This window comes from Pleurodeles waltl, chromosome 3_1, assembly GCF_031143425.1.
Source record: "Pleurodeles waltl isolate 20211129_DDA chromosome 3_1, aPleWal1.hap1.20221129, whole genome shotgun sequence".
Classification (NCBI taxonomy): Eukaryota; Metazoa; Chordata; class Amphibia; order Caudata; family Salamandridae; genus Pleurodeles; species Pleurodeles waltl.
Genome location: NC_090440.1, coordinates 717,253,311 through 717,277,936, shown reverse-complemented (window position 1 = coordinate 717,277,936; position 24,626 = coordinate 717,253,311). Strand labels below are relative to the sequence as shown.

The window sequence follows — 24,626 nt, the reverse complement described above, 5'->3', positions numbered from 1 at the left end:
GAGCAGCCCACTTCACCCTGTCAACCCTGATGATGCACCTTAAGACCCAGACCCTAGGGATTAACCAGAAGATGTCTACAATGTGGGTGATACAGAACTGGATGTCCAGGACAAAGATGATAGAAACACTATCCAAGACCCAGCGCAGTTCTTCCCTGTGGTTGAGGGTATCCTTAAGACGGCCTCTGAGGCATTTAAAGAGCCTTTCAAGGCACAAGGGTGTTCACACCTAGGCTGGACAAAAATATAAACATATATAAAATGACTAGCCCTACATATGTGTCCACATATCTCATGACTCACTAGTAGTCCACACAGTAGGCAAACGTGCAAGCCACAGGAGACGCTCCCTCTCCAGTTAAGGACAGTAAAAAGCTGAACGAAGCAGGCAAGAGGGTAGCAGTGCAAGCAGCCACATATTGGAAAATTTCCAATAAAAAAGAGGCATGGAATGGGAAGCTATCTTCAGTGCCACTATACACTGCGCTCTATATGGAACCAACACCTTGGTCAGAGAGATCAACACCAGTATTCTGGTCAGACATCATGCCCGGTTAAGTGTCTCTGGTTTTAAACTAGAGGTACAACAGCATCTGCTTAACAAGCTGTTCAGTGGCAAACTTTTCCTCGAAGGGCAGGGGGACCTGATGCTGGAGAAAATGTAAGAACACGGCCAAGGGAATGGGTGCCTTCAAGATATCTTCCCCAAGGAAGGTCCTTTTGTGCAGGAACAGTACAGGGTGGCCAGTAAGACCACCTCTCCAGATCCTCCTGCCTCCAGTTGGCACTTCTTTGCAAGGGGGTTTAGAGCCACTACCACACCACGGCAAGGGGGTCTACTTGCTGTACTTCCTAATCCCCACAAAAGAGGAATCATTAAGGCCCCTTCTAGCCCACTAACCTCTAAAGAAGCACATCCTTGCAAGGCGACTTCTTGACTGCAGTCGATTTGAAGAATGCTTATGTTCAATGGCATGGGTAGCTGTAGATACACATGCTTTGCATACGACCGCCATCTAGTGTTGGGTCCGGAGTGTTGCAAGTTGTTTATGTTCGAAGAATCTTTTCAAGTCATGAGATCGCGTGACTCCTCCTCTCGGTGATAGTGTGCATGGGCATCGAGTCCTTCGTTAGATTGTTATCTCTCTGCCGTTGGGATCAGGCATGTATTCCTCTTGCTTCGGTATTCCTTGGTTCGGTCTGTTCCGAACTCTTCTTTTCCATCTTTCTTTCAACTGCGGTATTGTATTTCGATCGTGTTTTCACTGTTTAACGTACTGGTCCCAAATTTCTACATCGGGGATGGTCGGTTAACAGCCCTTCAGGGTGCCAGTGCCTGCCTCAGGCCTAATACTGCACGTGGTGTTGAGAAAGGCAGGGCTGATGAAATGCAGTCCATTTCAGTCTTGTCCTCAATACCATTCGAAATTCCAACACAACAATCAACACCTGGCGTGTAACCTGTGCTTGTCCCCGTATCACAGAGAAGAAACTTGCGACGCCTGTCGGTCTTTTCGACCCAAAAAGACCCTCCGGGACTGAAGAGTGCGCCGTTTGGAGATGGCATTGAAGACACTGGACGGCACTCCTGATATTTTCGGGCACAAGCATGCACAGGAGGAGATCACACATGAAGAGCCTTTCTCCACAGAAGATTCTGAGTCGGATGTTCAATTGGACATCGAAACCCGGCCTCTCACCTCAGCGCAGCCTGTGAGTACATCATCCCCCACCTCCCTCTGACAAAGAAAGTTAAAAACTAGATGCAGCAACAAAACGAGTAGCTGGATAAGCAGCCAATCATTGGCGTATTGCCAATTCACAGACACTCCTAACACACTATGATAGCGCTCACTGGGATGAAATGGAAGACTTCCTCCAGTATCTCACACAGTAGCATCACAAAAGGGGACAAGAAATAGTTTCTGAGGGCCAGACTATTTCAAATAATGTCATTAGGTGCACCGCTGATGCAGCTGATGCTGCTGCATGTGGTATTAATAACAGCATCATTATTAGAAGGGTGCTTAGCTCAGATGTTCAGCTTTTAAACCTGAAATCCAACAGGCAGTTCTAGATATGCCTTTTGACAAAGAACATCTGTTTGGCTAGGAGATTGACACCACTATAGAAAAATTGAAAAAGGATTCAGAAACAGCAAAGTCTAAGGGGGCCCTACTCACTATTCCAGAAAAGGGGTAATGTTTGTCGCCAACAGTTCAGGGGGGGGGGATTTCAAACCCTTATCTAATGAACCCTACACCTCACAAGCTAAGCAAGTCACCCATATCTACCATAGAAGGTCCTTTAGAGGAGCACATAGAGGTGCGAACAATAAAGGCAGAGGTAAGGCATCCACCTCCAGAGGATCCGCCTCTAATACACGCCGGTAACTACTCACACCTTCCACAGGCTCACACCTCTCCAGTAGGGGGAAGATAAATGCAGTTTTACCAACAATGGTTCAATATCAACATGTTCATAGGTGATTGCATAACTCCTAGATAAGTTGTTATATTAGATACTTATGAATCCCTGCTCTCATCTTACATCACACTTATCTACCCATCACCATATGTCATGTCTCTATCAATCTATCCTCCATTCCCACTCTGACTCATCCCAAATCCATTCTACTACTTTCATCATCTAAATAACTCTGCCTAAGCTCTTCCCTCCACTTCCACATCTAACTCACCAAACCTCACTTTACTACCATGATCTCCCAAACAACCCTAGTAAATTCTCCCTCATTTATCTCACCTTCTACTATGATCTCCCTAACCCCTTCCACAGACTCTTCCCTCTTCCATCCTCTTTTACTCATCCCAAGCCTAAATCCTATTACCATATACTCCCAATTAACACTTCTGGATTCTTTCCTCCTCCACCCCTCCATTACTTCAGTCACTCTAACAAACTCTCATATCCGGGGCTCAAATTAACTCATAATAATACTAAAACTGTACTCATATTTCCCTATTCTAATCCATCACTAATTCTTGTTGGGTTCCGGAGTAGCGTGCTACTCGCCGAAAAGTGCTTTGATGCCTCGTCATGGGTGGTAAGCGCTATATAACTACTATTACAATACAATCACCACAGACTTGTGGGTTCAATCAATTATTCAACATGGTTACTGCCTAGAACTTATGTCTACCCCTCCACATATCCGTCTTTGCTCTCACAGACTTTCACAAGACCATCTTGCTGTTCTGAAAGAAGCGGTACAATCCCTCCTTCTCAAAGGGCCTATAGAACCAGTTCCCCTTTCACAATGAGGTCTAGGAGTATATTCCCTATACTTCCTTATACCAAAGAAGGATGGGTCACTAAGGCCAATTCTAGATCTCAGACCACTCAATCTATATATTCTCTCAGAACATTTCCACATGGTCACTCTTCAAGGTGTCATTCCCCTATTACAACAAGGTGACATCATGACGCTCTAGCTCTGAAGGATGCATGCATTCCCATTCCCATTCACCCAGCACACCGCAAATATATAAGATTTGTAGTTGCAGGGAAACATTATCAATTCAAGGTCTTACCTTTTGGGGTGATAACCACTCCCAGGGTCTTCACAAAATGTCTTACAGTGGTTGCAGCATTTCTCAGAAGACAACACATACATGTATTCCCCTACTTGAACAATTGGCTCATCAAAGCCAGTACCATCCAACAGTGTCAAAGTCATACTCAAACCACAGTAGACCTTCTCCACACTATGGGGTTCACAATCAACTTTCTCAAATCCCACCTCCTACCTCTGCAGTTACAGCCCTATTTGGGATCAGTCCTCAATACTCAGTCTGTTTTGGCATATCCAAACCCTGCTTTAATTCAAGCCTTTCAGACTTTCCTTTCACAGTTACAACAAAACCACTCTTACACAGTAAGAACAGTGATGCAGTTATTAGGGATGATGGTGTCATGTATTGCCATCGCTCCCCATGCCAGACAACACATGTGCCCCTTATAGCAGTGTCTATCTCGTCAGTGGTCTCAGTCACAGGGTCATATTCAGGATCTAGTGTTGTTTGACCGCCAGACTCACCACTCTCTGCAATGGGGGAATCCCACCAACCTTTCCAAGGAGCAGTCCTTTCAAGACCCTGTATCTCAGATCACTCTGACTACGGATGCATCGCAGACAGGTTTGGGAGCACATCTCAACAACCTCACAATACAAGAGTTATGGGATCCAGTTCAACAAACTTCTCATATCAACTGTTTGGAGTTATAGGCAGTCTTTCTAGCCCTCAAAGCTTTTCTACCTCATCTCTCCCACAAAGTGGTTCTAGTCTGCACAGAAAACATGACAGCCATGTATTATCTGCAGAAACGGGGGAGGGAGGACACAGTCTTCTCAACTGCCCCTACTTGCCCAGACAATTCTTCTCACTCAAAGTCAATCAATCAATCAATCAATGCATTTATAGAGCGCGCTACTCACCCGAGAGGGTCTCAAGGTGCTGGGGGGGGTGGGAGGGGTGAAGGGTTACTGCTGCTTGAAAAGCCATGTCTTGAGGCGCTTCCTGAAGGCGAGATGGTCCTGGGTAGTTCTTAGGTGTGCGGGGAGGGAGTTCCATGCTTTGGCTGCGAGGTAGGTGAAAGATCTTCCTCCTGCGGTGGTTCTGCGGATGCGTGGGACGGTGGCGAGGGTGAGGCTGGCTGAGCGAAGCTGACGGGTGGGCGTGTAGAACAAGGCGGCTGTTGAGGTATTCGGGGCCCATGTTGTGGAGTGCTTTTTGTGTGTGGGTGAGGAGCCTGAAGGTGATCCTCTTGTTGACGGGGAGCCAGTAGAGGTGTTTCAGGTGGGCGGATATGTGGCTGTGGCGAGGGATGTTGAGGATGAGGCGTGCGGAGGCGTTCTGTATGCGTTGTAGACGTTTCTGAAGCTTTGCAGTGGTCCCTGCGTATAGGGTGTTTCCGTAGTCCAGACGGCTTGTGACAAGGGCATCAGTAACTGTCTTTCTGGTTTCGGCGGGGATCCAACTGAAGATTTTTCGTAGCATGCGTAGGGTGTTGAAGCATGATGACGAGACGGCGTTGACTTGCTTGGTCATAGTGAGGAGGGGTCCAGGATGAATCCGAGGTTGCGTGCGTGATCCGAGGGGGTTGGTGCGGTGCCCAGAGCCGTGGGCCACCAGGAGTCGTCCCAGGCGAAAGGGGATTGTCCGAGGATGAGGACCTCCATCTTGTCTGAGTTCAGTTTTAGGCGGCTGAGCTTCATCCATTCCGCGACATCTTTCATTCCTTCCTGTAGGTTGATTTTGGCGGTGGTTTGGTCTTTGGTTTGGGAGAGTATCAGCTGGGTGTCGTCGGCGTAGGAGATGATGTTGATGTTGTGTTTGCGTGCAATGGCGGCGAGGGGGCTCATGTAGATATTGAAGAGGGTTGGGCTGAGCGAGGAACATTGGGGTACGCCGCAGATGATCTCGGTGGGTCTGAGCGGAAGGGAGGGAGGTGGACTCTCTGGGTTCTGTCGGAGAGGAACGAGATGATCCAGTCAAGGCCTGTCCTAGGATTCCAGTGGTACGGAGGCGGGTTATTAGGGTGCAATGGCACACAGTGTCTAAGGCAGCCGAGAGGTCCAGGAGAATGAGGGCGGATGTTTCTCTGTTGTCCATCAGAGTTCTGATGTCGTCAGTGACTGCGATGAGGGCGGTTTCTGTGCTGTGGTTGACCCGAAATCCTGATTGGGAAGGGTCGAGCGAGTTGTTAGCTTCAAGAAAATCGGTCAGCTGCTTGTTGACAGTCTTCTCGATGACCTTGGCCGGGAAGGGGAGAAGAGAGATGGGGCGGAAGTTTTTCAGGTCATTGGGGTTAGCTGTGGGTTTTTTCAGGAGGGCGTTGACTTCTGCGTGTTTCCAGCTCTCGGGGAAGGTGGCTGATGAGAACGAGCTGTTGATGATGTTCCGGAGATAGGGGGCGATGACGGAGTCGGCTTTGTTGAAGATGTGATGAGGGCACGGGTCCGAGGGGGAGCCGGAGTGGATGGTGTTCATGGTGCTTCTGGTCTCTTCAGAGCTGATGGGGGTCCAGGCGTTGAGTGTAGTGGTGGGGGCTGTTGGTTCGGTGGTGGGGGGCGGGGTCTTGGGTCCAAAGCTGTCGTGTAGGTCTGCGTTCTTTCGGTGGAAGAACGTAGCGAGGGAGTTTCAGAGTTCTTGTGAGGGCGTGATGACGTTGGAGCTGGCGCTGGGGTTGGAGAGCTCTTTGACGATGTGGAGAGCTCTTTGACGATGGTCACGGTCAAATCAGACATCCAGATGCCAAGACACTCAATCTTACGATATGGCTCCTGAGGTCATAGAATTTGGTTACTTGAATCTCCCTTCTGAATGTATGGACATTTTTAGGGAAGCACATAAACCTACAACTAGGCAATGCTATGCGTTTTGTTTGCTATTCTCAGCCTAAACACATTGACTCACTCAAAGCCTCAGTTCAGCACATTGTTACTTATTACGTTTACTTAGCATACACATCTATTAGACTTCATTTGGCAGCTGTAGCTGCTTACCTTCAGAACAGACAACATACCTCTTTTTTTCAGGATTCCTGTTATAAAAGCTTTCATGGAAGGTCTCAAAAGAGTCATCCCACCCATGACTTCCCCAGGCCCAACATGAAACCCAAATGTTTTCCTCACTAGACACATAGGACCTTTTGATCCTATGCATTCTGGTTCTTTGCAGTTCCTTTCATGGAAGGTAGCCTTCTTGGTAGCTATCACTTCTTTAAGGTCTGTAAGTGAAATACAGGCTTTAACTTTAGAAGAACCATTCTTTCAGTTACATAAAGATAAAGTAGCTCTAGGACAAATCCAAAATTCCTCCCAAAAGTGGTTTCACCATTTCATATTAATCAGCCAATTGAGTTACCTGTTTTCTTCCCATAACCTAACTCAGTTGCAGACAGAGCTCTTCACACACTTGACCTTAGGAGTGCTTTTATGTATTGACAGAACAAAACAGTCTAGGAAATCCAAACAGCTTTTTGTAGTGTTCTCCATGCCTCACAAAGGCAGTCCCATTTCAAAAAACGGTATAGCCAGATGGATAGTGAAGTGTATTCAAACTTGTTATCTTAAAGCTAAAAGACAGTTGCCTATTACTTATAGGGCATATTCCACTAGAAAAACGGTGCCTCTACGGCTTATTTAGGTAACATTCCAATAGCTGACTTTTGCAAAGCTGCTACTTGGTCTACACCACATACTTTTACTAAAGACTATTGTGTAGATGTTTTAGCACGGCAACAAGCTAATGTTGGTCAAGCTGTGCTTATGACACTGTTTCAAGATACTCCAACTCCTACAGGCTAGCCACCACTTTATTGAGGGGGACTGCTTTACAGTCTATGCAAAGCATGTGTATCTACAGCCACACATGCCATTGAGTGGAAATTGTTACTTACTTAGTAGACATCTGTTCATGGTATGTAGTTCTGTAGATTCACGTGTCCTCCCTCCTCGGAAGCCTGTGGTCGTTGTAGTAGCATTCGTATATAAATTTTGTATATATGTAAATACATTGCATGGACATCTTTCTCTTACTCTCTATATATACTTCTTACCTCACCCACCTGCAGGGAAAAAGAAATCTTACAAAGGACCTGATTTCCAGGCGCTCTATCACCGAGAGGAGGAGTCACTCAATCTCGTGACTTGAAAAGATTGTTCCAACAAAAACAACGTGCAACACTCTGGACCCAACACTAGATGTCGGGCTTATGCAAAGCATGTGAACTACTACAGCACTACATGTCACGAACAGATGCCTACTGAGTGAGTAACATTTTCCTTCCACTTACCCATCCATCCCTTTCATTGCACCTACCTACATTTCGTGGTAAGTGGTCAACAGTATCAGTTTAAGGTATTCCTATTCTGTGTCCCCACAGCCATGCGGATGTTGACCAGATGCCTAGTGCTATGGTAGCAGTTCATCTCCGAAGAGGGAAGGGGAACTCACATGTTCCACTACCTTGACGATTGACTCTTCAAGTGTGCAGGCAACCACCAGTGTCTGGCTCTCACACAAGTCACCATATCCTGCACAGACAGGTATTTAGCCCCTTTAGATTTAGCCCTTTTTTGGGAGCTGTTCTCAATACAGTGACTACAAGGTCTGCCCCAGCTTACCTAGGGTATTGGCATTCCAGAAGTGTCTGTCTCTTTTTGAGCCACATCATTAACTCTTAAAACAGTAATGAGCCTCCTAGAGATGATGGCCTCATATATAGCCATAGTTCTCATCCCAGACTGCACATGCGTTCACTCCAGCAGTGCTCATCAGCACAGTGGTCACAGGCAGAGGGTCACTTGGAAGATCTAGTGTTCATACCCACGCTATTCATGGCATGTGGTCACAGCAGCCAATACTCACTGCAACACTGGCACATTGGGTATTGGTACTGGGCATTTGGCATTGGGCTAGTCACCATTAGGTACACCTCCTGGCAGATTGTCTTCCAGGATTTGACAACAAATTTGCAGACCTGCACAGCAAGATAAATCACAAGTCCATGAGTGGTAACTCTACCCCATGTGCTACTCCCCTACTTCCGCTGTTACCAGATTTGATCTTTTTGCAACTTTGTAAAATGCAGAAACTTTGGCTCATGGTTCCCACACCCATAATCTACTGGCAATACTCTATGGATGAACTGGTCCTGGATCTTTGCATATGCTTTTTCTCCTCTCCCACTTCTTCCGTATGTGGTCCTGAAGCTTCTGCAAACATCCCTCACTCGCATCCTGGTGGCTCCAACATGGGCCAGACAATCCTAGTTCTCGACCCTCCTCCAGCCATGGTTCTCAGATAGAAGAGATTTCTGTTGTTCCCCCATGGGAAGCTCCCAAACAGGTTTGACTTTCTCACTCATAACCAAGACAGAATCGGGCACCCCAACCCCAGGCAGCTTAATCTGGTGATTAGGAGACTGAGGACCTAGAGTTGTCGTTATGTCAGTTTACCTGAGGAATGCATGACTATCCTGAAGGAAGGACATAGGCCCAATATGCAAGCCTGTTATGTTACTAAGTGGAAAAGGTTTGTCCATTACCGCATTTCCAGGCAAATGGGCCCTCTTAAGCCTGCAGTTCAGGATATTATCTTATACCTCCATCACTTGCAAAAATTAGACCTAACTTAATTTCCATAAGCCTTCACTTAGCCGTTATTGCAGGCAACATGCACAATAGGTAGCAATCTTCATTATTCAAAATCCTTGTCATTAAGGCTTTCGTAGAGAGACTCAAACAGATTATTCCACCCAGAGTTCCTCCCCACCCTGGTTGGGAACCTTAATTTGGTCTTACCAGACTCATGGGCTCTCTTTTGAACCAGTACACTCATGCCCTTTATGGTTCCTCTCCTGGAAGTCACTTTCCTTACCTCCTTAAGACGTGTTAGTGAGCTGCATGCCCTCACTTTACTGGAGCCTTACTTCCAGGTTCAATACAGAAGCCTAGTTTCCCTCAACCAGACTCAATAGCAGAGAGGGCCCTTCATACCCTTGATGTCAAGCATGCCCTCAATTATTACCCTGACAGTACCAGACTCCTTTGCAAAATTATAAAACACAGCAACTTTTTGTTGCTCTTGCCAAACCTTACAAAGGACATGCTTTGTCAAAGATGGGCATAGACAGATGTGTTGTCAAATGCATCCAAACCTGCTACATTAAAGTTAAAAGAACTTTGCCTGCTCTGTGTAGGCCGTATTCCACATGTAAAAAAGTGGCCACTATGGCTTCCCTTGGAAATATCCCAAAGCTGACTTTGGTAAGGCAGTTACATGGTCCAATCAACACACATTTACAAAGGATTACTGTGTAGATGTCTTAGCACGCCAACAGTCTAATGTTGGTCAGACTGTTCTAACAACTTTGTTTCAATCATCAGCACCATCAACCACTGCTTTGGGGAGTACTTCTTTACAGTCATGGCATGTGTATCTATAGCCACACATGCTACAAACAGAATATATTACATATACTGTAAGCATCTGTTCATAGCATGTATGACTGTAGATTTAAAAGCACTCACCCTCCTCCCTGGGAGCCTTTTGTTGTTGCAGATGTACACTTCTTCATTTACATACTGAAACTCTTTGTACCTAAACATGTAGGAACACATCAGCTCAGCCACCAAAGGAGCAAATTCTCAACTGAGCAAACTAAGAAAAATAAAACCCTTCCCCTTGACTACTTCAAGTCATCTGTTAAACCTCTAGTGATCTCCAGATTGGACTATGGAAGCATAACCCTTTGCAGCCTTCCCAGTACTAAGCTGGTCCCTTTAAGGGCTACCCTGAACACTGCTGCAAGACTCCTCACAGGATCCAAAAGAAACAACCACATCACTCCTTATCTGAAATATCTAAACTGCCTCCCATACGAAGCAAGGATACAACTAAAAATCCCCTGCATGCCCCGTAAAGCCCTTCATGTCAACAAACTAAAGTATCTGGCAGAACAAAATTGAGCTTTCTGGTTGCTGCAGATCTTCTAGGAGCACTAGCACCTTATTGTAGAAACATCAGAAATTCCCTAAAAAAGAAAACCTACAACCAAGCTTTTTGGGGAATTGCCCCTAGAATCTGAAACTCCCTGCCCCCTGAAATCAGAGTAATCCCCTTAACTGCATCATTTAAAAAAGAAGTTGTTATTGCGTCGGTCCTTAATAAGTAAACTTACAAGGTGATGCGTATAGGTTGATGAACCTTTTGATTAGCATGGAGTATCCTAGCCACACTATGACAAGTGTACACAATAATCAATGCGCAGTTTCAATGACATTAGTCAAAGCATTAACAAATTAATCAAGTTTACCAAGTAATTGACGAACCATGACCTTGCAGTAAAGAATAACCACACCTCAAATATACGTTTAGTAGTTTTATTGCCCTGTGGTTACAATACTAAGTCATTAGATTAATTCAAACTTTATTCAACTCAATAAAACACGACTAGTCAATCAAAAGATGCCATGAACATAATCTAATCAAGGCTTGCGTCAAGATACATTCTAGAGGATTAGCACAAATCAACAAGAAGATCATCCCAATAACCCAGTTAGTAGCATAAGTTCAGCAGAATTTGTCCGTCAGTCAATAGTCAAGTCATGTCAAGTACCAGTCATGTGGAATAGCCTTAACTAAATCAGATCAGCATTAGCATGTGGGGCGTCATGCGAAAATAATTTAGAACACAAATTAAAAAAAAAACATATAACTAATGAATTTTATAAAGACAGTGTAGTTGGTACCTAGAAAAGAAAAAGTAATGCAATACAGTCACATTGTTATACCTACCTATCCTCGGTATGGGTCAGCAACAGAGTCAGCCTTCGTTCTCAGGTCATCAGTCGATCAGCCTCACATCAGGCTCTCAGTCAGAGAGTCGAGCCCAATGACAGAATCTCGAGTCACCGCTTCAAAGTTGATAAAATCTGCTCCCCTCTCCCTATCCATCTAAAGTCTTTCTCTCTGTCATGGTGTTAGATCAATGTCACCCAGACTGTCCCCTAGTTCCTAATTGGTCAATTAGTCACACGTTATTTACATAGCCAATGGATAAAACACATCAATCTATAGATTCTAGTATTTCATGGTTTTCAGACTGTTGATTGGTTCGTCTTGCGATGTACTCATCATCCGGCTCGTCAGTTATCGAAAATGTTGCATCTTCTTCTCCAGTCAGTGTCGCCATTGTTCAAGTCCTGGGAAAGTACACCTCATCTGTCTTACACGATAGTTGCTACATTTCTAACTCTACCATCTCCTGTCCGTCGGTTCACAAGAAGACTCCTTGCTAAGCAGATTTTATTAACAATGGGCAGTTCACGGTTAGTTCAGCTTTCACCAACGTTTTACATTTTACCATTAGAAACACAGCTTCTGCGATGAGGCTTGGTAAGACTAGGCCCAGACAATTGCTAAGTTAAGGCACATAAATGACAAAACATAGGTTATATCTTTCAATATGTCATATTAATACATTATTTTTATCACATTTTCATCATTACGTATACATTAGTCTTCTTTTTAATATTTTCGTTAACCTTGCAGCCACACCCATGGTCACAATTTCAAACGTGCACATTATTTTCTACATTATCATTTTTCTACTCATTTTATTACATAAGCACTCATTAATAATTTCTAATTACTACATTTGCTCTAACAATCCCTCCTCTGATGACTAAATATGTCATCACACTACTTTTCCCTTGCCATTTTCACAACTCTTTTTCCTCAGCATTTTGTCTTCTTCTCAAATCGTCTCTATAAATTCTTTCCCTATTTCGTTCTTCCCTCCTCTGATTATTTTTAGACCTCTTTAATTTTATCTTTTGACGTAATTTGCATAAGCCTAATAAACAAGCAATTACAATCAATATTCCTTGTATAATTTTTAATAGCACCCCATTCCATATTTGACTAAGCTAATTTCCCACTGAAGCAAATCCCTTTCCAACCTTTTCCCAAACACCTGGTTCCTTCAATCCCTACAAATCACTACTTGTGTTAGTCAGGTTAGTAAGTAAGTTTCTTATCTCCTTACTATTGTTTGGAATGTATGAACAGCAATGCCTAGAGTTAAACATTTTACAGGCCCTGCCATCCTTCGCTAGAAGGATGTCTAAAGCAAGGCGATTTTGAAGCGTCATAGCTCTATCCGCAGCTATTTTAGTATTAATCAGGAGTATTGCCTCTGTAAAGTTTGTCAGCATGTTATCCACAATAGTAGACAACTTTCGAATTTTGATCAGATTCAGGATGACTCCCAGTGAAGGAATCACCACACCAAATATATCACCTACTACTGCAGAAGACGATTCCCTCCTCTGTCTTTTATGATGTAATTCAGTCAATTTCAGAATACGGTAATAAGCATTAAGTCCACAAATATAATAGATTCCTGGAATCGCAGGGTCCTGACCATTCAACATAAAAGTCCACATACTCTGAAACAAAAACACATGCCTACATTCACTCATTCCCACAAATAAAGTGTCAGTGTGTGATTTTGGCCTATATATACAAAGCTTTCCTACATGTAATGTATCTTAAGCTAATTTCCCTTGTGTCTTAATTGCAGTGTAAGCAAAATCATTCTTGTAAGTTCTCTTCTCCAAGTCTTTTTCTAACCTTTCCTTTAATGCCTTTCTCCTATCATCAGTATGACCTAAAAAGCTCTTTTCTAAAGGTGTAAGCAAGCATGTAATATTATTGCCGTGACCATAAGCAGTTCCAAACGTTAGTGTAGGTTCAAAGAATCCTCTAACCAATACTATGTCATGATCCTTCCCTACTTTACTCAAATATCTAATAATAGGAACAAACGAAAACACCACGTCATAATTAGAATAAAAATATTGTATATGTTCCTGATCATAAAACCTTGTTAGTAGCATACTACAACTTATCCCGTACGTCAGAGGCAAGCTGTGGTAAGTAACTCCTTCCTCCACTGACGAAGGAATTTGCGTGCATACAAGACAATCTTTTGCATCCATAGTCTCAACATGCTCACTCAGCAAGCGATAGAAAACGTTAGAAGAAAGTTCTCCTTGAGCATTAGTTTAATCATGCAAATACTTCTCATCTAGCTTAAACTTCTCTAAGGCAGTTATTGTAGTAGTCTCAAAAGCAATATTATGGTTAACCCCTTCCATATCAAGAACAGATATTCCTACAATCACCACAATAAACAAAATCCCACACATACTTGCCAAACCAATGCTCAGATATTTACAGCGCTTAACATCTCTAACCATATTATTTAGCTCAGCCATGATCTGTAAAGAATCAGAAAGCAGAAGTTACTCTTATAAAGTGCAGCAAAAATTAAAAACCAAACTTCATCAGCAATTTAGTTTCACTCTTTAGGAACCCTTTTTATCACAATCAATTAGCAGCTTGTCACATCCGTTTTTTCACCGTCAAATCAGGTTATTAATGTCTCTTTTCAGGTTGTTTGAAACAGTCTCTTTTCAAATTTTCCCAGCAATTCAGTTCCTTGAGAACCTTCAGATTACATCAAAATACTGACTTGGAACATCCCTATCAAAGCAGAAAGATATAAACTTGTGTTGCCATTCATTTGTGTTTGCATACGCCCATTCAGAACCTGCGTATCTTCGACTTGCTATTCCCTTTCTTTTCAACTTGCGATCACCACTTAATTGTCCTTCACTCAATTCTTCTTTTCTTGTTGTGTCTACTTCTTCCTCTATTGTCTCATTTATAACTAATTCATTCTTTTTCCCTATTTGTGGTTCTGGACATTTATCTCCTTTTCTTGTTCCTTCAGTCAATATTCTTTTCAGGATTGGACTCTTCTCCCTTTCTTTTCCTATGGTGTTTTCTCTTAATGGACCAGCAACAGGCTCAGGAAGAGTTTTGACTTTGATCCAGCTCAATTCCTTCACCCTCTGGGCTCTGCCTGTTTCTCGGATCCGTCTGCTTCTGGGAGAGCTCCCACTGAGCTAGGCTTTCCAGCTGTATCAATTATGAGGGATTCTGTGTCAGTCGTGATAGGTTCTCCTGCACCCTCCTGTAGCTCTTCACCTTCGTCTCTTACAGAGGTGATAGAACCCTCTTCCACTTGCTCTGGCTCGACTTCAGGCTCTCTGTGTTCCTTCTGTGGTTCTGGAGCTGCAATTTGCTTCACAATCACTGGAGCCCTCATTAATGCTTCTTCATGATCCAGTGAACATGCCACTTTCTTTGTGTGACTGTTGTGAATCCAGTTCGGGATTCCTGCACACTTTACAGCTGTCGTAGTTGTTAGAATCACCTGATATGGCCCTCTCCAGCGTGGCTCTAAACACGTCTTGCAAATGTGTTTTCGGACGACGATCCATTCGCCAGCTCTCAGGTTATGTCCTGGATTGTGAATTGGTGGCAGTGTGGTGGCTTACACCTGCTGAGAGAAAGAGCGAACCACATCAGCTAGACCCTTGCAGTAGTCCAACACCATATCATCTGTAATATTTACAAGTGCATTGGCTGGAACTGCTGGCAGTCTTATTGCTCTGCCCATAAGGATTTCGTGGGGAGACTATGGTGTCTTTCTCATTGACATCAACACCAAAGGCAATGCATCTGGCCATTTCAGATTGTTGCTGCAGACATCTTGGCAGTTCTCGATTTTAAAGTACCATTCATCTGTTCCACTAGTCCTGATGCTTAAGGGCGGTAGCTACAATGTAACTTCTGCTCAATGTTTAGTGCTGCACACAAAAGTTTGATCACCTCATTATTGAAGTGCGTTCCCCTATCTGATTCTAAAGAGATCGGAAATCCGATACGTGGTATCAACTCTCTAAGCAACAGCTTTGCTACTGTGAGACTATAATTTCTTTGTGTAGGGTACGCCTCAATCCAGTGACTAAAAATGCACACAATCACCAATACATACTTCAAACCTCCACACACAGGCATTTCAATGAAATCCAATAGCATTCTGCTGAATGGTCCTCCTGGTCTTCCAATGTGGTTCAAATTCACCACGGTCCCTTTTCCTGCATTGAGCTGCTAACAAATTACACAGCTATGGCATACTGCTTCTGCTGCCTGCCTGAACTTAGGATTGAACAAATCAGTTTTGAATAACCGAACCATGGCATCCCTCCCAATGTGTGCCTTTCCATGATAATACCTCGCCATTTGCGACAGTAAACTATTTGGCAGCACCATCTGACCCTCTTCGTGATACCCATACCTCATCAGGCCTTTGAACACATTTTAACCTGGACCAGAGTTGTTTCTCTTCTTTATCAACATTACTCTGTAAGGTTTTCAACTCTTCTAGAGTATCGATCACTCTCAATGTAAAACTTGTACATGTATTATCTTCTTCCGACATCAGTTCTCACGTGTCCTTGAACGATATAGAGTTCAATGCGCAAAATCTTGCGACTGATCCGCATACCCATTTCCCAGTGAGATGTAGTCCTGTGATTTTAGATGTGCACTGCTTTTCACCACGGCAATTTCTTCAGGTACCTCTATTGCATACAGCAACTCTTTTATTTTCTCACCATTTCTTACTGGAGAACCAGTAGAGGTCAGGAAACCTCTCTGTGACCACAACTGACCAAAATCATGACAAATTCCAAATCGGCTATCAGTATAGATTGTGACTCTCAGCCTCACAGAAACATGCACTCTCTAGTAAGAGCTACCAACTCTGCTACTTGTGCAGAATATACTCCTCGAAGCCAGGAGGCTTCTAAAGTCCCTGTAATTGTGCACGCAGCATATCCTGCTCTTAAAGTTCCTGTACCATCTCTGAGACAAGAACCAGCAACAAAGACAATTTGGTAATTTTCTTCCAATCGAGTATCTCTATTGTCAGGTCTCAGTTTAGTGCACATCTCAGTCACCTCAAGACAATCGTGCTCAATGTCTTCCTCTTTTTCAATTTCAGCAGTATCACTTGGAAGTAAAGTTGCCGGGTTTAATACTGTACATCTTTTCAATGTTACATTTGAAGCACCTAAAATGCTAATCTCATACCTTGTCAGTCTAGCACCAGTCAAGTACTGCATTATCGTCCTAGTCTGTAAAATCTCAGTTGAGTGAGGGACCATTACCGTCAGGGGATATCCCATCACTACTCCCTCACATTGTGAAAGGCTTTGACCAACTGCGGCTACTGCATGCTAACAATCTGGTAAGGCTGCTGCAACCGGGTCTAAGGTAGCTGAAAAATATGCTACTGGGCGATGAGCACCTCCATGGACCTGAGTCAAAACAGATAAAGAACATGCATCACTCTCACGACAAAACAATGTGAATGGCTTCATGTAGTCAGGCATACCTAAGGCTGGAGCTTTGCACAAACTCTCTCTCAACTCAGTGAATGCTTTCATCTGTTCTTCATCTAAGGTTATGGGATCAGTAACGTCGTTGTGTGTCAACTTCTGCAATGGCTTTGAGATTTCAGCAAAATTTGGAATCCACTGTCGACAGTAACCTACCATTCCCAGGAACATCCTGACATCTCTCTATGAAGTTGGAGGACTTCTCTGCAATATCATTGTGATCCTCTCTCTGGATATTTTCCTCGACCCTTTATCAATTTGGTGACCCAAGTACTTTACCATTTTCTGACAGTACTGCAATTTCAATGGTGACATCTTATGGCCACACTTTCCCAAATGATTCAGAAGGGCAGTCGAGTCATACTTACACTCGTCCCTAGTCTTTGAAGCAATCAGTAAATTATCAATGTACTGTACCAAAGTCGATTGATACGGTAATTCCAGGGGCTCCCGGTTCTTTTTCAGGATCTGGTTAAACAAGGATGGTGACTCTGTGTACCCTTGAGGAAGCCTGCACCAGCTGTAGACTCTGTCTAGGAATTTGAAGCTGAAAGAAACTGACTATCCTCGTGAAGAGGCACATAAAAGAAAGCTTGTGACAAATCAACCACTGTGTACCACTCTGCACCGCATGGTATCTGAAACATTATTACTTCTGAGGGTGACACTATGGGACAGCACTTGACCATCATGTTGTTCACTTTCCTCAAGTCCTGAACAATTCATACTTTCCCACATGGCTTCTTCAAACCCAATATAGGTGAATTACATGGGCTGCTCAACACTTCTTTTAAAACTCCCTGCTTTACCAAGTCTCCAATTATCAGCGCCACTTTCATCAACACATCGTGTGCCATGTTGTACTGGGGAAGCTGCGGGAACACCACATTTGCCTTCAAAGAGGTTTTATTTGGCTCTACTCCCTTGATCAAACCCACTTCTTTGCCTGTCAGGTCCCACACATTTTCCTGCACTGTCCCCTGTAAATCTGCATATAACTTGACATTTGTAAAGCGCCTATACCCTTTGGGTCATGTTTGTGCAATATAAAACTTTATAAATAAATATACCACCCTGTGTGGTCCCCAAACTGTCCTATGTACTACCCCATCTCTGCATTCACCCAGTGTGCGAAAAAACTATCTAACAATGGAGTTGATGCCCAGATGCATTCCCAGCTAAGTCTTTCAAGTTACTATCCTTCAAGACTCAAAAGGCGTCATCTGAAAAAAAAACAAGTTGCTAACTTCTAAGCCCAACACTAGAAGGGAGGATTATATTGAGCATGTGAATCTACAGCTCTGCATGCTATGAACAGATGCTTACTGGTAAGTAACATATTCCTTTTGTTTCAAACATCTCATGGCTCCTCCACCATTGTTGAAGATGTTCTGCAGTGTATGATGACATGAACCACATAACTGGCACAACAGGCCCCAGCCCAATATCAGGGCAGTTAGGGATAGGCTTTCTTGCCACATATGAAATGTGCATATTGCTTTCACTAATCATAGTTACAAAACACCACACAGGTAGGGTACCGTGTTTACAGGAATGGACATTGTGATGTATAGTGTCTTATGCAGTGTTTCAAACACTTTGGCCCACTAATATGCTGCTGTTAGTCTCTCATTGTCCACAAACCTCCCATTGGTCCAAGTAAGCAGGAAGTGTAGTGTCAGACAGATAATATGCTGTCTGTGACACTTCATGACTCTGTTGGTGAGGAGCAGCATACAGTTAGGGTCCATCCAGTGGACAGAGCAGACGTTCTCTGGTGTATCTTCTTTAAAAGCTACTTGACTACCTGGAGGGTTGGATAGGCGGGGAAACTAGAGCCCCGAATACAGAAACAGTAGAGACAGTGGATGGGCTTTATGTAATAGTGGAGAACTGCATCATCATTTAATTAGATGTCTATCATACCTGCTGGGATTGGTAGGTTTGAAGGCAGTATTATACGGTGCCCCATAACTTTTTCATAGAGGCTCAGCTTGCTTCCCTAGTTGGGGTGCCAATAATCGGCCACAGTGCTAAGGGCAAGGCATCTGACCACTTTAGGTGGGTTTCGTCATAAATCTTTGCTACCTTGTTCTGATGCTGGTTGTTATTTCCTTTTGCCTTTGCGGCTAACTCCGGGTGGTGTTGATTGACAAATCTCCTTTCCTACTGAAATGATGTGTGTTCTTCGCTCACTCAAGAGGTTGCTCGGGGTTCTGAATCATGGAATTAACTCTCTAAGCATGCTCTGAGAGTTATTACAACAGCTCTTGCATATGAATACGCTTCCAATACGCTTCACAAATCTGCAAGCAACTCTACTGCAATCGTGGTAATTATTGTGAGCAGGAGTCCCTCCTGGTAGGGATTCATACTGCTTAGCTTTTTGTACCTGTAGGAAGTTGGCTCTTTATGCACTATTTCAAAGTAAGGAATAGTATGCACAGAGTCCAAGGATTCCCCTTAGAGGTAAGATAGTGGCAAAAAGAGATAATACTAATGCTCTATTTTGTGGTAGTGTGCTCGAGCAGTAGGCTTATCAAAGGAGTAGTGTTAAGCATTTGTTGTACACACACAGGCAATAAATGAGGAACACACACTCAGAGACAATTCCAGGCCAATAGGTTTTTGTATAGAAAAATATATTTTCTTAGTTTATTTTAAGAACCACAGGTTCAAGATTTACATGTAATACTTTAAATGAAAGGTATTGCAGGTAGGTACTTTAGGAACTTTGAATTAGCAAAATAGCATATACAGTTTTCACATAAATCACATATAGCTATTTTAAAACTAGACACAGTGCAATTTTCAACAGTTCCTAGGGGGAGTAAGAGTTTGTTAGTTTTTGCAGGTAAGTAAACCACCTACGGGGTTCAAGTTTGGGTCCAAGGTAGCCCACCGTTGGGGGTTCAGAGCAACCCCAAAGTTACCACACCAGCAGCTCAGGGCCGGTCAGGTGCAGAGGTCAAAGTGGTGCCCAAAACGCATAGGCTTCAGTGGAGAAGGGGGTGCTCCGGTTCCAGTCTGCCAGCAGGTATGTACCCGCGTCTTCGGAGGGCAGACCAGGGGGGTTTTGTAGGGCACCGGGGGGGACACAAGTCCACACAGAAAGTACACCCTCAGCGGCACAGGGGCCAGGTGCAGTGTGCAAACAAATGTCGGGTTTTCAATAGGTTTCAATGGGAGACCAAGGGGTCTCTTCAGCGATGCAGGCAAGGGGGGGGGGCTCCTCGGGGTAGCCACCACCTGGGCAAGGGAGAGGGCCTCCTGGGGGTCGCTCCTGCACTGGAGGTCGGATCCTTCAGGTCCTGGGGGCTGCGGATGTAGTGCCTTTACCAGGTGTCGGGTCTTTGAAGCATGCAGTCGCGGTCAGGGGGAGCCTCGGGATTCCCTCTACAGGCGTCGCTGTGGGGGCTCAGGGGGGTCAACTCTGGCTACTCACGGTCTTGCAGTTGCCGGGGAGTCCTCCCTGAAGTGATTGTTCTCCACAATTCGAGCCGGGGGCGTCGGGTGCAGAGTGCCAAGTCTCACGCTTCTGGCGGGAAACGCGTGTTGTTTTAAAGTTGCTTGTTTGTTGCAAAGTTGCAGTCTTTGGTGAACAGAGCCGCTGTCCTCTGGAGTTCTTGGTCCTTCTAGATGCAGGGCAGTCCTCTGAGGCTTCAGAGGTTGCTGGTCCCTGTGGAAAGCGTCGCTGGAGCAGTGTCTTTAGAAGTGGGGATACAGGCCGGTAGAGCTGGGGCCAAAGCAGTTGGTGTCTCCGTCTTCTCTGCAGGGTTTTCCAGCTTAGCAGTCCTCTTCTTCTTAAGTTGCAGGAATCTTATCTTGCTGTGTTCTGGGAGCCCCTAAATACTCGATTTAGGGGTGTGTTTAGGTCTGTGGGTTAGTAGCCAATGGCTACTAGCCCTGAGGGTGGCTACACCCTCTTTGTGCCTCCTCCCTGAGGGGAGGGGGGCACATTCCTAATCCTATTGGGGGCATTGTAGCACGAAGCCTGAGCCTTTGAAGCTCACTGCTAGGTGTTACAGTTCCTGCAGGGGGGAGGTGTGAAGCACCTCCACCCAGAGCAGGCTTGTGTTTCTGTCCTCAGAGAGCACAAAGGCCCTCACCGCATGGGGTCAGAAACTCGTCTCTCAGCAGCAGGCTGGCACAGACCAGTCAGTCCTGCACTGAACAATTGGGTAAAATACAGGGGGCATCTCTAAGATGTCCTCTGTGTGCATTTTTTAATAAATCCAGCACTGGCATCAGTGTGGGTTTATTATTCTGAGAAGTTTGGTACCAAACTTCCCAGTATTCAGTGTAGCCATTATGGAGCTGTGGAGTTAGTTTTTGACAGACTCCCAGACCATATACTCTTATGGCTACCCTGCACTTACAATGTCTAAGGTTTTGCTTAGACACAGTAGGGGCATAGTGCTCATGCACCTATGCCCTCACCTGTGGTCTAGTGCACCCTGCCTTAGGGCTGTAAGGCCTGCTAGAGGGGTGACTTATCTATGCCACAGGCAGTGTGAGGTTTGCATGGCACCCTGAGGGGAGTGCCATGTCGACTTAGTCGTTTTCTCCCCACCAGCACACACAAGCTGGCAAGCAGTGTGTCTGTGCTGAGTGAGGGGTCCCTAGGGTGGCATAAGACATGCTGCAGCCCTTAGAGACCTTCCCTGGCATCAGGGCCCTTGGTACCAGGGGTACCAGTTACAAGGGAGTTACCTGGGTGGCAGGTTGTGCCAATTGTGGAGACAATGGTACATGTTAGGTGAAAGAACACTGGTGCTGGGGCCTGGTTAGCAGGGTCCCAGCACACTTCTCAGTCAAGTCAGCATCAGTATCAGGCAAAAAGTGGGGGGTAACTGCAACAGGGAGCCATTTCTTTACAGTACCCCATTACTATTTCTTCACACATACACAGAAAACTAGAAGGTCTTTGTAGCCTCGTGTGCGGGAAGGAAATGGAAAACAGGCGGAAGGGTCCCTTAGTTATTTCTCTCACTGATCTTCCAGCAGTGGTTCCCCAATCTGTGGACCCCTGGGGGTCCACGAAGCCTTCTCAGGGGGTCCTCGACTGCTTAGAAAATTAAAAAAATATTAACAAATATTGACAAATTATGTCCCCAACTTCCAGTAATGACTCAGGCAGGGGTCCCCGGATTCCAATGATGATTCAGTGGGGGTCCCTGGGTTCCATTAATGTTAAAATGGGGGTCCTCATAAATCAGAAGTTTGGGAACCACTGTCCTAGAGCGAAAAATGAAAGGGATCATACACAGACTCAAAGCTTTCCTTGCATTCAGCCTTTCTTTGGTTATTGCCCAGAGGAGCTAGCAAATTGGCCTTTATGGCGGGATCAGAGAGCTTCTTTTTCACACGCTTTCATGCCACTCTTTGGGCCTGTGCTTGGGTCCTGATGCCACCACCCGACGGACTCCTCACATTCCTGTCTTCCACACCAGTCTATTACACCGGTATTTCCTTCCCCAAGTGACACCTCTGTGCACTTTTTCAGCACGTCAGACAATAGGTAACAATGTATGCGATGCGGTTAGACTACCTTCATTTAGTTAAACTTCTTAGACTGTCTGGCCAATTCACAATTCGCTGGGTCCAACCCTGGTTCGTGCTCCACCGCAGTCCCACTGGAGAAGTCTCTTACCTACATCTGATACCCGGGCTCTTCATGTGGATCTTGGTCCAGTGCCTGTCCCATATTTGCGAGTGAATACGTTTCTCAACACACAATGCATCCGCTTTTGAGAAAGAAAAAAGTTCATAGTAGTCTTACAAGTATTTATTGTAAAAACAGCCAGCAAACGTCAAAAATATTCTGAGTGCAATTTTCCATTTAAATAGCCCAGCGCTCCGCCATCTGATCAGCTGGATCATCTAGTGCTAAATTCTTTACACTTCCATGCTACATTTATGCACATTTTCTCAATGCAGTAAGCAGAGGATTGGGCATGTGACAAAACAGAACATTTAGACAGACACTAAGGGGCAGGTGCCAAGCTCCTTAAGTTGAAAAATATGAGAATGCCTTAAAAGAAGATACAAGAAGCTATGATATAAGGCTGACTTGACTAAATCTGCATTTTCTCGTTTGGTTATGACAACTTTTGAATGAGGCTACGCTTACTCGAATAGTTGGACTTAATATGCAGTGTACAACACGGGGTAACCGTATGATAGTCTGTTTAAAATGTCATATCATAGCCATTTCAGTTTTTTTTTTTTTTTTTAACAGACATGGTTAGCACAAGTCAAACCAGACACGACTCCTCAAACTTATATGCTGTGCTGAAGATATCAGTGTTCTGAAATATTCTGCTCTGTTGCAAAACATTTGCAAAGTCAGCAAGGTGGCTCAGTGTACTAAATACACCCCAACACAGAGACCAACTGGTCATAATTCCAGTAGGTCTTGATTAGTCCTTTATCGTTCCGAAGTTGATAAATTGCCACTGAGATGGGTAGTTCTGGGATCTATTATTCTAATGTCTGTAGTCAGTTTAGTTTATTATATGTCATTATCGTTTGAAGTATATATACACACACAAACACACAAAATCCACCTGCACCTAACCCACCGTAGTCGGCCATCTTCCACTGTGCACAGCCTTTGGTTGTACATACCAGGGATTGGCTGCAGGACTTCGCCACAGGCAGTCGGTGAGGATTCTCTGATTAGAAAGACGGTTTGCGAAGTTCAGTAACTTGTTCTTCTCATCATTCCCCATGGTTAGTTGCAAATTGTTATGAAAACAACTTTTTGAAGATGACTTCCCAAAAATAAACATGTAATATAAAAAATACACAAGGGGTATCTAAAATATTATGGGCCTATATTACCACCTTGGGGTTCTGGTACCATTTACTATGCACTCGGTTTTCGGCCTCATGGTTTATATCACATCACCAGTACCCTGTGATGCCATTATCGGACTATATTACACAGTTAATCATTTATATTTTATACAAACATTAACATATTCTAGAAATGTTGCCCTGCAAAAAGCAAACAATTTGCATATTGGTGGTTACATTGGGAAAGTAAGCTCTACAGGGGACACCAGTGCTTCATTCCAGAGTTTTACATGTGTAGTCCTGGAGCCTTCATCATGTGCAGGTACCACAGACATTGATGATGTAACAGCTGTTATTAAATGCATATGTATCACATCTGAGGAATTGCTGCCGAGTGTTGTCATGCTGAACAATTTCGTTCTCAGTTGCACCACAAACTCTCTGTCATCTTTGACTTTCTGACTAAGGTAGCTGTCTAAATGGTGTAGTGCTGGCTAGTGATTGGTCCTGAAGGGAAAGACGTGGTATTGTAGTTATGAGAGTTGCTTCAGGCTAAACAAAGGGAAACATAATTAAGGGGGATTTGCACTCTCCTTGTGCTGAAGGTGTCCGATCCACGAGTACTTTTTGACCACAGCCTCAACATTTGATCATAGTTTGACTGCATTTGTTATAATTGTGTTATATCATTTTTTGGTGGCTTAGAGGTTACACCCACGTTTGTCGTGTAGGTATCCTGAGTCACTCGTCATGTCCTTGTTTTGTTACCTCTGGTCTGTGGGAAAGTCCTAAATGCAGAATTCATAGTAAAGATAGCAAAGAAAGTCTAGCTCCCATTCTGCATGACTTCCAGTTGGACTTTGTATCCAGTTGAAGCCCATGGTCTGTACTGATCCGTAGTTCGTCATGCCTTCTCATACACTGCAGACCTGTTTTGTTTCTTGAGTGAAAGACAGTTGCGTGTTGTGATCCCCAGGAT

At 44.3% G+C, this 24,626-nt stretch overlaps 1 protein-coding gene across 3 annotated transcripts in view; it reads left to right on the top strand.

Moving 5' to 3' along the window:
- Positions 1–24,626, top strand: part of ICE2 (interactor of little elongation complex ELL subunit 2) — a 565,283-nt gene that overhangs the window by 492,495 nt on the left and 48,162 nt on the right. The gene's annotated exons all lie outside the window — the stretch shown is intronic.